At 41.8% G+C, this 12,280-nt stretch overlaps 1 long non-coding RNA gene across 3 annotated transcripts; it reads left to right on the top strand.

Annotated features, from left to right (window-relative positions):
* Positions 1-1,639: 1,639 nt before the first annotated feature.
* LOC138847635 (uncharacterized) lies at positions 1,640-10,512 on the top strand. 3 transcript variants are annotated; one of them, XR_016227607.1, is made up of 3 exons: positions 1,640-1,905; positions 4,894-5,049; positions 6,544-6,665. It is a non-coding gene; the product is annotated as an uncharacterized LOC138847635 (long non-coding RNA). The 3 variants fall into 3 exon arrangements; XR_011385559.2 differs by having other exon boundaries at positions 1,746-1,905; positions 4,964-5,049; XR_016227608.1 differs by lacking the exon at positions 6,544-6,665 and adding an exon at positions 9,701-10,512 and having other exon boundaries at positions 1,763-1,905.
* The last annotated feature ends 1,768 nt before the right edge of the window (positions 10,513-12,280 follow it).

Genomic DNA, 12,280 nt, shown 5'->3' on the forward strand with positions numbered 1-12,280 from the left:
AAGAACAAAAGTATCACAGAACATCTAAAGAAAGACAAATCTGTGGTATCTTCCAGACTTGTTTCTTTGTGCACATATAGACCAGTGTTGAGTGTAATCAAAGGAGCCACACAGTCCTTCTGCTAAACAGTGAATCCTCCTAATGAGCATCTTCCTTACATGTTATGATCACAACAACATTTCAGAGAATGAGGTCAATTTCTTTTATAGAAGTATCATCATTTCTGAGGCTTGCTTCAACAAATGACCACAAACCAGGGAGGCTTAAAACAACACAAATAAGGCCGGCTCAATAAGCTAATCTTCTGCCTGTGGCACCGGCACACTGGGTTCTAGTCCGGATCGGAGCGCCGGTTTCTGTCTCAGTTGCTCCTCTTCCAGGCCAGCTCTCTGCTGTGGCCTGGGAGTGCAGTGGAGGATGGCCCAAGTGCTTGAGCACATGGGAGACCAGTGGAAGCACCTGGTTCCTGGCTTCGGATCAGTGCACTCAAAGCGGCCACTGGGGAGGTGAACCAACAGAAAAGGAAGACCTTTCTCTCTCTGTCTCTCTCACTGTCCACTCTGTCAAAACACACACACACAAATATATGCTCTTACAGCACTGCCGATTAGAAGTCTGAAGTTAAGGTGTCAGCAGGGCCACACTCTCTCTAAAGCATTTGGGGGAAGAAGTTGCCTTGCTTCCTCCGAGCTTCTGGTAGTTGCCAGCAATCCTTGATGTCTCTGGCTTGTGGCAACAACCCTTGGTGTGTATCTGTGTCCAAAGTTCCCTCTTCTTGTAAGGACAGTGTTGATTAAATTAGGGCCTATCTTAAACTGCTATGACTTCTTAATTTAACTGATTGCCTTGATAAAGGGTCATATTAACAGGTTCCATGTGGACATGAATGTGGGGGTAAGAAGCACTATTCGAGTCCACCCAAGTGTCAATCTCACTGCTTATTTGAACATGTTTCTGAAATGGTTGATGCCCCATGGCAGGGGAGAGGTCCAGGCAACAGCAGACTTATAGCAATAAGGGGCACCAAGACTTCCTGATCCTTTCAGTCAGAAAACATCCTGATGTCAAAATCAGGGGCTACAGGGTTAGATGTGGATATGCTCCAGTGAAAACTGTTGCAGGTTCACACCCAGCAAGATGGCACAGTTCACCGTGGGACACTATCAAGGAGAAGCGTTCTCACTCCATTTATTCACAGGGGAACACTTGTGCCACCCTAGCTTCCAGAGGTCATGGTAATCACTTCCCAACTATCAACCTGTTAGCAGAAGTTAACATGGGGACAGATAATTGAGGGGAAAAATGATTTCCAACTATCACTCATGGGCACTTTAGGAACACTCTCCACTGATCTTTACAAAAGTAGAAATATGCAAACAGCCTAATTTCACAACAGTTGCATAAGGGGTCCTTCTAAGCACTGACTCTTCTTCTATGCCATAAAATATTTAACTGACAAACTAAAATCTTTGGCTACAGCCCCTCCCTTTCCCACCCCCACCCTCTATCATCCCTGTGGTACAGTTGTTCTGAAAGATCAACTTCCATTCACAGTTTAGTGTTAAATTGAATCTCTCCGCCTCCTTTAGCACTCCCCACACAACCAACAAGAAAAAATGCTTCCTGCCCCTGGCATTTCTTCAATCATATGTAGACATGGCTGGGCAATCTTTGTGGGGCTGCTGAGTCAGAAGCCTGGACGGGCCAGCTTTGGTTTTAATGAAGTGACTCAGGAAGGAAGTACAGAAATGGGTGTACCATGCAGTCAGTGGGTGGGAGCTGATGGTTGCTAGAAGACCCAAGCCTTTCAAGAGAAAGCCTGATTGCTGGAAAAGTGCATTGGGCTGGAAGTCACAAAGCCTAGACCAGTCTCAGCTCTTCCACTAACTTGCTGCATGACCATGGTAAGTCATTCCCTTCCTCTGAGCCTCAGTTGCCCTATTTGTGAAGCAATGGAGCTAGCTCCAGGAGATACTGTGGGAGATCTAGAAGTTTCTTGAGTTAGGGCCCCATGCTTTGGAGATAGCTTGGGAGTAGAGGGTTCATTTCAGAAAAAGCTCTCAAGGATGATCAGGAATGGACCACAGGGAAAACTGATGAGAGCAGCAGAGAGATACAGAGAGAGATGGATCCCCTTAATGAGTCAGTTAAGAAGAAGGGTTGGGGTAGGGATTAATTAGGGGCACCCAGGGAAAAGTTGTGTTTCTGGGCATGGAGCTAGAGTGTAGCCAGAGTTCAGTATCTCTTGGGAAGTTGCAGGAGGCAGGCTGGGACTGTAACAAGGGAGGTTAAAAATGAGCTGGAACCACATAGGAAAGTGTTAACTTGTCAATCCCATCAGGCTGATTTTTAAAAGAAAATTGGTGTGGTAATGTACCCACCTGCAGAGAGCACCTGATCCCTGAGCTCCATCACCCTGGAACAGAGGGAATTTTTTTCTTACTATAAAGGCCTGATAATCTGTGTTCTACCTTAAAGGCCTATTGGGAGTAGTTGGGGTTCTGTGCAGAACCCAGAGCCAGGCTTTGGTCCCAAGCATGTAGCCTCAAGAAAAGAAAAAGACCCTAGTCTCCAGGCTCTGAGCTCTTCCATGTGTTTTTGCATGTCCTGGAAAGCATTCTTCTTTTGCCCAGAGAATGCCCTCACAACTCTAAAGTTACCTCTTCCAGGAAGCCTCCTCTGACCCTCTCACCTCTTTACCATTACTCCTGCTCTATGCTGAGTGCCCTCTGCACTTCTGTATTGTGGTGTTTACCCAGTGCACTGTGACCTCATGCTTTTCTATCTCCTTAACTAGCAGTCCTTTCTTTCTCATTTTGGATTCCCTGACCTATCAGAGAGCCTAGCGCTCACTAAGTGCTGGGCAGATATTTGCTGAGAGGATTTTGACCATTTGATGTTAGACACAAAGCCACTCCGACTGTCTTACCACAGCACACATCAATGCAAGAACATTTTGGAGTCCTATAGAAAGATGTCACTGGCAACTTGTGTCCTGCTAAATACACAGTAGAGGTGTTAAAGTTGTACACGGGGTTTGACAGCATCCAACATCCCAGTTATGACTAGAAATTTCTCCTAGAATTCCCTTTTAAGCAGGATCCCCCTTCTGTATTTGGGGGAAGAGGACAGCAGAGGGTAAGGTGACAGAATCAGGCAGAATCCTGCCTCTGGGACTCAACTCTAGAGATTTTTCCTTATAACCAGAGAAATAGAAGTCACATTGTCCTGCAGGTGCTTGAGCCACTGACTGCCTCAAGAGCAACCTTCTCTCTTCTGTCCTCTTGCCAGACTTTCCCAGAAGGTCAGAGAGGACACTGATGAACATTTACTGTGTCGGGCACAGAGCCAGGAGCTTCACATCATCTTCTCAACTAATACTCAGGACAACCCTGTGAAGCACAAATTGTTATTCTGCTTTACTCACAAACCAAATGAGGCACAAAGGGGATAAATAGCCTAATTTCCCACAAGGAAGTACAATAGTTTGGAATGTCTGCTACCAAATTTTGGCTACTCCCACCACCTCAATCTGCCTTTCAGAAGTATTGTTACATTCAAGGAATATTGCCTGATCATGTTAATGGCACAGTTATTTTCTAGCATTGAAAAAATTATTATGTTCTATAATGATAGGGATGTTAACAACAAGGAGAGCATATGGATAGCAAATGAACATATACAAAAATATTTAACATAATTAACAGAAATGCAAATCAAAACCACAATGAGATCATAGTAGAGACCTATTGGAATGGCTAAGATAAGAAAATTGATGACATAAAGTGCTAGTAGAATAAGGAGCAACTAAAACTCTCTGTTGGAACTAATTTTTGGTGATGTAGAGAGAATAGTGCTTACTTTTGTGAGCAGTGCAGATGATTGGAAGGAGACGAGGAGTTTTCTGAGAGATCAGTAAAGGTCTACAACTGAGTAATAATTACAATGAGTATGTATACTTTATGTTTAGCTTATGACTTGTGCACTTTTGTATGTAAAGTTTGACTTGGATAAAAACTTTGTCCAAAATAGTTTCTCATAAAAGTAAAATAAGTCCATTGCAAAAATAATACAATGAGCATAAGAGTAAAGAGCAAAAAGTAAAACTCGCCTCTCCTTAGCCCAGTTCTTCTTCCAAGTAGCAGCAACTCTTAACTGTATATTTTGCCTAAGAACAAAAATAAGTACAATATTTTTCCTTACAAATTTGGAAGTGAGGTCAGAACATCTTCAATGAAGAAACAGAATTTGCTAAGAAATTTAACCTTGGAGAATTTGCATGGAGGTCAGCAGCTGATTGGAAAACAGCTTGAGCATTCTGATCACGCTATCTAAATGAATATCTGGAACCAGGCCAACACCCCCAACAACCCTGGTTCCCACCACACTTGTCTATGCTGGAAATGATTATCCACTTAATCCCCTCCTACCTTACTCTTCTTGAAACTTTGGAGTTTCAGAGAAAATATAGCCAACTGGAAAACAATCTGCACAAGGGTGAAGATTCCAGACTAGAAAAATAAAGGACAGCAGAAGAACATTCGATGTTAGAATTTGTCAGTGGAATGCTACAAGTCTGGATGTGAGGGAGCCTTTCCTGATGTCTCTTCTATCTCAGCTCCTCTGGCTGGACAGATATTCCTCTTTAGTGTTCCCACAGCATTCTGAATTCATCTCTTTTGTGACACTTTTCACATTATTTGGGACTGTCTGCTCATGTTTGGATCAGCTACTCTGTAGTGGGAGTTCCTCGAAAGGCAAGGATTATCATCTTTTCCTTTGTATCCCAAGGGTCCTGCTTAGCACTTGATCCACAGTAAGCACTTAGTGAGTGTTGATTTAAACAAATAAACTGATTCAGAGAAGCGTCTCTTGAAATTGCTTCTTACCAGTGTAGGTAACAAAGGCAGCATCTTGGATGGAGGTACCAGAAAACACCTCATTTTTGACTTCCTGCTGCAGACCCTGGAGGAGAATCTCACATGGGACAGCCAAAGTCCTTGAGGCCACTTGAACTTTGCATTAGAAACTTGAAAATATGATGTGTGGTGAGTAAACAGTAATTCTGCAATCATCTGCCTTTAAGTGTGATCTGTTTATATGTTGATTGGTTGACGCTAACATGTAAGTGGATTTCAGCCTTCCAGATCCTATGAAAATATCTGAAAAAAAAATTTTAAATGAATAAGTACTGGATATTGTTGCAGTATTTTAGAATACCGCAAGACTGGAAAAAAATTAAATATTCATCAATAGGGGATGGATTAAATAAGGTATAATATATCATTCATAAGATGGAATACATCATACATTTGAAGGAACCCAGTGGATGCCTCAAATGGTAGATAGTACCTCACTCTGTTTTCTCTTAATATAGCACAATACCTGAGACTGGATAATTTATAAAGAAAAGAGGTTTAATTTGGCTGAAGATTTTGAAGGTTGGAATGTCCCAGATCTGGCAGACTCACCTAAGATGCTGCTCCAATTCATGACAAACAGGGGAAGGGCAAGTGGGTACACGTCAAAGAGAGAGAACACAAGGGATGACCTTGCTTTACAACAATTTGTTCTCTAATAGCTAATTCATTCCTGTTAGAGTGGAAACTCATATGAGAAGGATATTCACCCATTCATGAGATCTCCACCCCCATGACTGAAATATTTCCCATTAGTCTCCATTTCCAAGCATGGCTGCCATGAAGAATTAAGATTACAACACATGGGAAGGAACGGGTCATCAAAGAAGGGTACCATCAAAGAAGGAGGTACCTTTCTCTGAAGGGAGGAAAGAACTTCCACTTTGACCATGGCCTTGTCTAAATATGATCAGAGTCAGTGATCTCAGGGGGCTTCCATAGCCTTGGCAGCTCATGACAAGAGCCTAGGGTGATTACTGAGGCCATAAACAAGAGTGTCAATTTGTTAAGTCAACAACAGGAGTCACTGTGCACTTACTCCTCATGTAGGATCTTTGTCCTTAGTGTGCTGTACATTGAGATTTAATGCTATAACTAGTACTCAAACAGTATTTTTCACTTTATGTTTCTGTGTGGGAGCAAACTGTTGAAATCCTTACTTAATGTATACTAAGCTGATCTCCTGTATATTAAGAGAAACGAAAATGAATCTTGATGTGAATGGAAGGGGAGAGGGAGTGGGAAAGGGGAGGGTTGCGGGTGGGAGGGACGTTATGGGGGGGAAGCCATTGTAATCCATAAGCTGTACTTTGGAAATTTATATTCATTAAATAAAAGTTTTAAAAAAAGTTATTTCTCCTATAAAAAAAAGATTACAACACATGAATTTTAGGGAGATACTTTCAAATCATAGCAAGATCAAAACCAATATGAGTGTATGACTTTGGTTTTTTCCTATATACATAAGATTTTGGCAAAGTTTAATTGATAAATTGTTCACAGTAAGAGATTAACAATAAGTAATAATAACAAGGGAGAACAATTCTAACAATATACTATAATTAAAGTTATTTACAACTTATAAATTGTGTATTTCTGGATTTTTCCACTTCATATTTTCAGGCATCGACTAAAACCAAGAAGAACTACTGTACTACGCAAGTGCATAAAAGAATAGAGTGTTTTGTTGACATGGAACAATCTCCAAGATAAATTGTTAAATGAATAAAAAAGAAACCCAAAGATGCAGTGGCAGACGTTGTGGTCCAGTGAGCTAAGCTGCCACTTGGGATGCTTGTATTCCACATCAGAGTGACAGTTCAAGTCTCTGTTATGCCACACTTCTTTGTTTTTTAAAGATCGATTTATTTTTTGAAAGGCAGAGTTACAGAGAGGCAAAGGCAGGGAGAAAAAGAGTGAGAGTGAGAGCGAGAGCGAGAGCAAGAGCGAGAGAGAGAGAGAGAGTCTTCTGTCTGCTGGTTCATTCCCCAAATGACCACAATGGCTGGAGCTTTGCCAATCCGAAGCCAGGAGCTTCTTCCAGGTCTCCCACGTGGTTGCAGGGGCCCAAGGACTTGGGCCATCTTTTACTGCTTTCCCAGGCCATAGCAGAGAGCTGGATTGGAAGAGGAGCAGCCGGGACTTGAACCGGCACCCATATGTGGTGCTGGCGCTGCAGGCGGTGGCTTCACCACCACACCACAGCGCCAGTCCCTGTGCCACACTTCTGATCCACCTTTGTGCTAATGAGCCTGAGAGGCAACAGATGATAGTCCAAGTACATGGGTCACTAGCACACATGTGGGAGACTTCAGTGGAGTTCCTGGTTCTTGGCTTTGGTCTGGCTCAGCCCTGCCTGTTGCTGGCATTTGGTGAATGAATCAGCAGATGGTAGATCTCTCTCTCTTGATCTCTCTCTCTCTCTCTCTCTTTCTCTATGCTTCTCTCCCTTACTCTCTATCACTCCAACTTAAAAAAAATAACAAATCCTTTTAATGTAAAAATAAAGGTGCAGGGGAATGTATTATATACTACTGTGTGTAAAAAATGATGAAAGAATATATATTTGCTTAAATGTGCATAAAAGCATTTCTGGAAGATATATAAAAATTTATAACATTTTTGACAATAGAAGACCAGGAGGAAGAGATGGGAAGAAGATTTTGTATTGCACTCTTTTGTATCTATTGCATTTTTAACCATGTGAACATATTACAGTACTTAGTCAAAAATAAATGTCAAAAGAAAGAAGCCAATACAACCATGAGAAATAAGCTAAAGTGACAACGATGTAACAAATTTTGAAGGAAACCAGAAAGCAATAAAGGCAATTAAATGGACTAACAGAGAAATTAGAGTAGAAAACATTGCAATTCAAGAGTACAAGTATGTTTTCCCAAGAAAACAGCAATCTCATAGTCAAAAACAAATGTGAAGAGCAGAGTTCAGCTGGGAGGCAATAATTATGGGAATGCGTTAAAGGGCTGCAGTGGAAACATCTGGGATGGATGGCAGGTGGGTGGGAGGCTTTTCCCATATTCTTCCTTCCCCTGTGGACCTTTTGTTAGCAGTAGCATTTGGTCTTGGACTCAGGTGAAAGTTGTCTGGGGAGAGCACTAGGGAGGGTACTGGTACCTCCACAACAGATAGAAGGGAGAAACAAAAGGAGAACTAGCATCAGTCAAGAGTGAAACCCTCTAAAGAGTTCCACCCCCAGAGAAAAGCCCTCTTAACTTTATCAGTTGTGGAGGGTCCCTGGTCTTCCTGCCTCTCCACCCACATGACCTAAATAGAAACCTGCCTGTTTGCAGGCACTACCCACTTAAACAGAAGCCACAGTCAGTCCTCCTATTCCAGAGAAGGGTTTGCGGGGGAAATAGATCAATACAATTGAAGCGGAAATCCATGGAATCCACCCAGAATAACCAATAGAGTTTTTCATTCATAAATGCGATCAAACAACTGAGAATCACCAGACACTTCAGGAAAACTGCCAACATGAAAGAGAAGGGAAAAAAACTGACTCCAAAGGAAAGAAAGGTAATGAAAGGACTAGAAGAAATCTTAAAACCAACATGTCTATTTGTATCACCAAAGAGCCTGGACAGTACTATTCTTCCAGGTTAGACTCCTTCACAATCTCCCTTTCTAACTCTCTAAAAAAAAATTTTAAAAATTGACAAATATTTACTAATTCCTTAAAATGTGTTAGATCAAATGATTCTGAGATTTATTTTAAAAAGTCGCTTTTGTCTGGGAACTGATGATAAAGAAATCAAACCAGTCAAATATACTGCGATGTGGCAAATGCTGTAACAGACTAAGCACATAAGAGGGAACCTTATTGGCTGGGAAGAGAGATTTTACTTCAACATTAGTGGTTAAGAGAGAAGGGAATCAGTTTATACACAGGGAACAGCATGAAGAGCACAACATGTTTAGGGGGATAAAATTGGCTTGATATGCTTGGTGCTCATGGATGAACATGAGTGAGTTGTGGAAGATGAAGAGAGAAATAGGAGCAGGGGTCAGGTTATTTGCCATCTGAAGAATCAAGACTCTGGGGTCAGCATAGTGGGTTAAGCCACCGCCTGCAACGTTGGCTTCCATATGGGAACTGGTTCGAGACCTGGCTGCTCCACTTCTGAGCCAGCTGCCTGTTAATGCAACCGGGAAAGCAGCAGAGGATGGTCCAAGTCCTTGGGCCCTTGCACCAATGTGGGAGACCTGGAGGAAGCTCTGGCTCCTGGCTTCAGCCTGGCAAAGCCCTGGCCATTGTGGCCATTTGGGGAGTGAACCAGCAGATGGAACGTCTCTGCCCCTCTCTTGCTGTAAATCTGCCTTTCAAATAAATAAATAAATCTTAAAAAAAAAGAATCAAGACTCTGTCCTCAAGTGAGTTTTCCAGACATATTCAGGAAAAAGAGTCCTTGATGGAACAAACAAAACACCGATAAATTTCACTCTTTCGTATGCACTGGAAATATTTTTCCTAGTAGAAACTATGACTATGTTCTATGTTATCAATGTAAAATCACAACCACAAGCATATTCACACCAAAAACAAGCTGTTGAATTATGATCCATTGTTTTTAAAAATTTTTCCCTTGATGCTTATTAGCTACAGATCAGTGGCTAGCTAGCAGAAAACCATGAGTAAAAAAGGGGTGACAGAAACAAATTCTGTGTAATAATTAATGAAAAACTAGGCAATTTAATCTATTAACAATTCTTTCTGTAAAATAAGGAATATATTGCCAATATTTGATTTTGACTACAGGCACCTTCACAAACTCCATGGATCTACAAATTTCTTGAAACCAAGTTTGAGAATCATTTCTGGGCATATAAGGCAGCAGAAGACTTGAAATGGGAGCCCATCACCATGACCCTCTCTCCTTGTTGGGGGTAGACAAGAATCAGTGATCCTGACACACAGGGCTTCTGTTAGAGAATAGGAGCTTCTGTTTGGAAGCTGGGAAAGTAGCCTATTGTTGCGTCAAGCTAGAGGACCAAACAGAAGAATGGAAAAAAGAGAAGGCTTCAAGCACTGAAGCAGAAGCCGAGTATTCTGGAGCTGATTCTATTCATGTTGAACCTGCCAGAGCACTATGTCAACGTGCTTGCTTGGATCTGGGACAGTTAGGGAGTCTAAGCAGGTTAGAGAATGTGGTCATTTGTAAGATTTGGAAGTCATTCTCTCTCTCTCTCTCTCCCTCTCTCTCTCTGTCTCTCTCCTCTCTCTCCTCAAAATAAATCTTTTTTAAAAGGTGGGGCATTGTGTTGTGTTGCAGTGGTTTAGGCTGTGGCTTGTGATGACAAAACCGCATGCAGTACCAGTTCCAGTTGTGGCAGCTCTGCTTTTGATCCAGTTCCCTGCTAATGCTCCTGAAAGGGCAGCAGAGGATGGCCCAAGTACTTGGGCCCCTGGCCACACGTGGGAGACCCAACTTGGTGTTCCTGGCTCCTGGCTTCAGTCTGGCCCAGCCACAGCTATTGTGATTATTTGGGGAGTTAACCAAATTGAAGATTTCTTTGTATGTATGTGTTACCCTGCCTTTAAAATAAATAAGTAAATCTTTTTGAAAAGAATTAATATTCCTCTGACTGTGGAAGATGGGTGGGGTACATGAGAAATGGAAACAGAGGATAAATTCAGATGGTACAGTTTAATAATCTACAAAAAAAGGATATGGATGGGGTCCTGCACTAGGATGGTGGCACTGGGCATTGAGAAAAATGGTGGCAATCAAGGAACTTTGGGGAAGAAGAAGCCCCTGGGACTGAAGAGCAATCTGGAATGAGAGAATGGGAGGACTCTTGGGTGACTTCCAGGTCTCTGAGTAATTAATTAGATGGATTATGGGACCATTCACTGAGACAGAGAACACCTTAAGAGAGGTGAATTATGTTTGGGATCTGTCAGCTGTGAAGTAACTATGGAATATCTGAGTAGCGATATTCAGAGGTAGCTGTGCTTACAAGTCTGAAGTTCAGATTTAGAATTTATCACGATGAAGATGATAGTGAAAACTGTGAACACAGATGGATATCACCCATGGAAAATGTGTAGAACCAGAAGAAAGGGAGGGGAGGGAAGTGGAGAGGGTTTAGAAAAGAAGAATGAGGACAGGCGATACCAAAGTTTTAGGGCTATAAAAACAGGGGTCTCATGAAAAAGGAATCTGAAAGGCAGAAGTCCTTGAGAACATGGTGATAGAGAATTCAGGAATATTAAGAAGGATGACAACAGAGAACAGGGAGGTCACTAAAAATGAACTCTAACAACTATTCAGCCAAAATTATTGTTGCAATAATAGCAATGGGTGCAGGGGAATATTGTGAACAGAAGACAGATTGCAAGAGGCTGGATGGAGATCAAGAAGTGGAGGCAAGAAAACAACTCTTTCTTGAAGTTGATAGCGTGAACAAATCCTGACACTGTCGGTGTCTGTGGTTCTTTCAGCATCCTTTCTCTCAGGGCTTGCTTGAACTGATCTTCACGGGAGTCCTTGCAGCTCTGGCATTTGGTAATTATTTGAAGTTGCCCTTGGAGAAGTCCTTGAGCCCATTTTGGCTCTCATAATAATTTTCCTTCAGCGGAACTAAGGTTACTTGTCTAAGAACCAAAGCCTCTAACTTGACTGATCAAAGTTCATCACATGCATCGAAGCCACCCACTTGGCAGATGTAGTGAAAAGCTACATAGATATGGGCGCAGGACAGGATGCTGGTGCGTGGGAGGGGAAGAAAGCAGGTGCTAACTATACAGACAGCATGCCTATCAGAGCAGTTTTTATGCTTCCTATGTGTCTCTCAAAACAATTTTATAGGAATCACCAAAGCAATCTTATCATGGTTTCCAGACCAGGTTGGGTTGTGGGGTAGGGATTTCCACAGCTGCTTTTAGATTGGAGGCAATCTGATAAGATGATGCAAAAGCCAAACAGAAACGTATAGTCCTGCACACTTCGATGATACAATTCATTGTCAAAACTTCAGGATTTTTTATATTATTTTTCATTCATTTTTTACCAGTATGTAAGGAGCTGGAAATCATTTGGAAAACTCATATCTCACATCAACCAAATTCCAAAATGAGTTGTCTATTGCTTAACATTCTCCAAATTTATTTCATGCACATCTTTATTTGATCTTCACAATAACCTACAGGATAGGCAAGGCACGTACTCTCTGTAGATATGAGAAAAGTGAGGTCCAGAGAGGTAAAGTGATTTGCCCATGTTTCATAGCAATTTACTGGTAGAGAAAGTACTATGGTCCAGGTCTCTTACCTATAGCCTATTTCCACTACTCTGAACTATTAGACTGGCTTCAGCAACTATCTGATGGATTTGAA

The sequence above is a fragment of the Oryctolagus cuniculus genome, chromosome X (genome assembly GCF_051225735.1).
Source record: "Oryctolagus cuniculus isolate XC-2025 breed Fujian yellow rabbit chromosome X, ASM5122573v1, whole genome shotgun sequence".
Lineage (NCBI taxonomy): Eukaryota > Metazoa > Chordata > Mammalia > Lagomorpha > Leporidae > Oryctolagus > Oryctolagus cuniculus.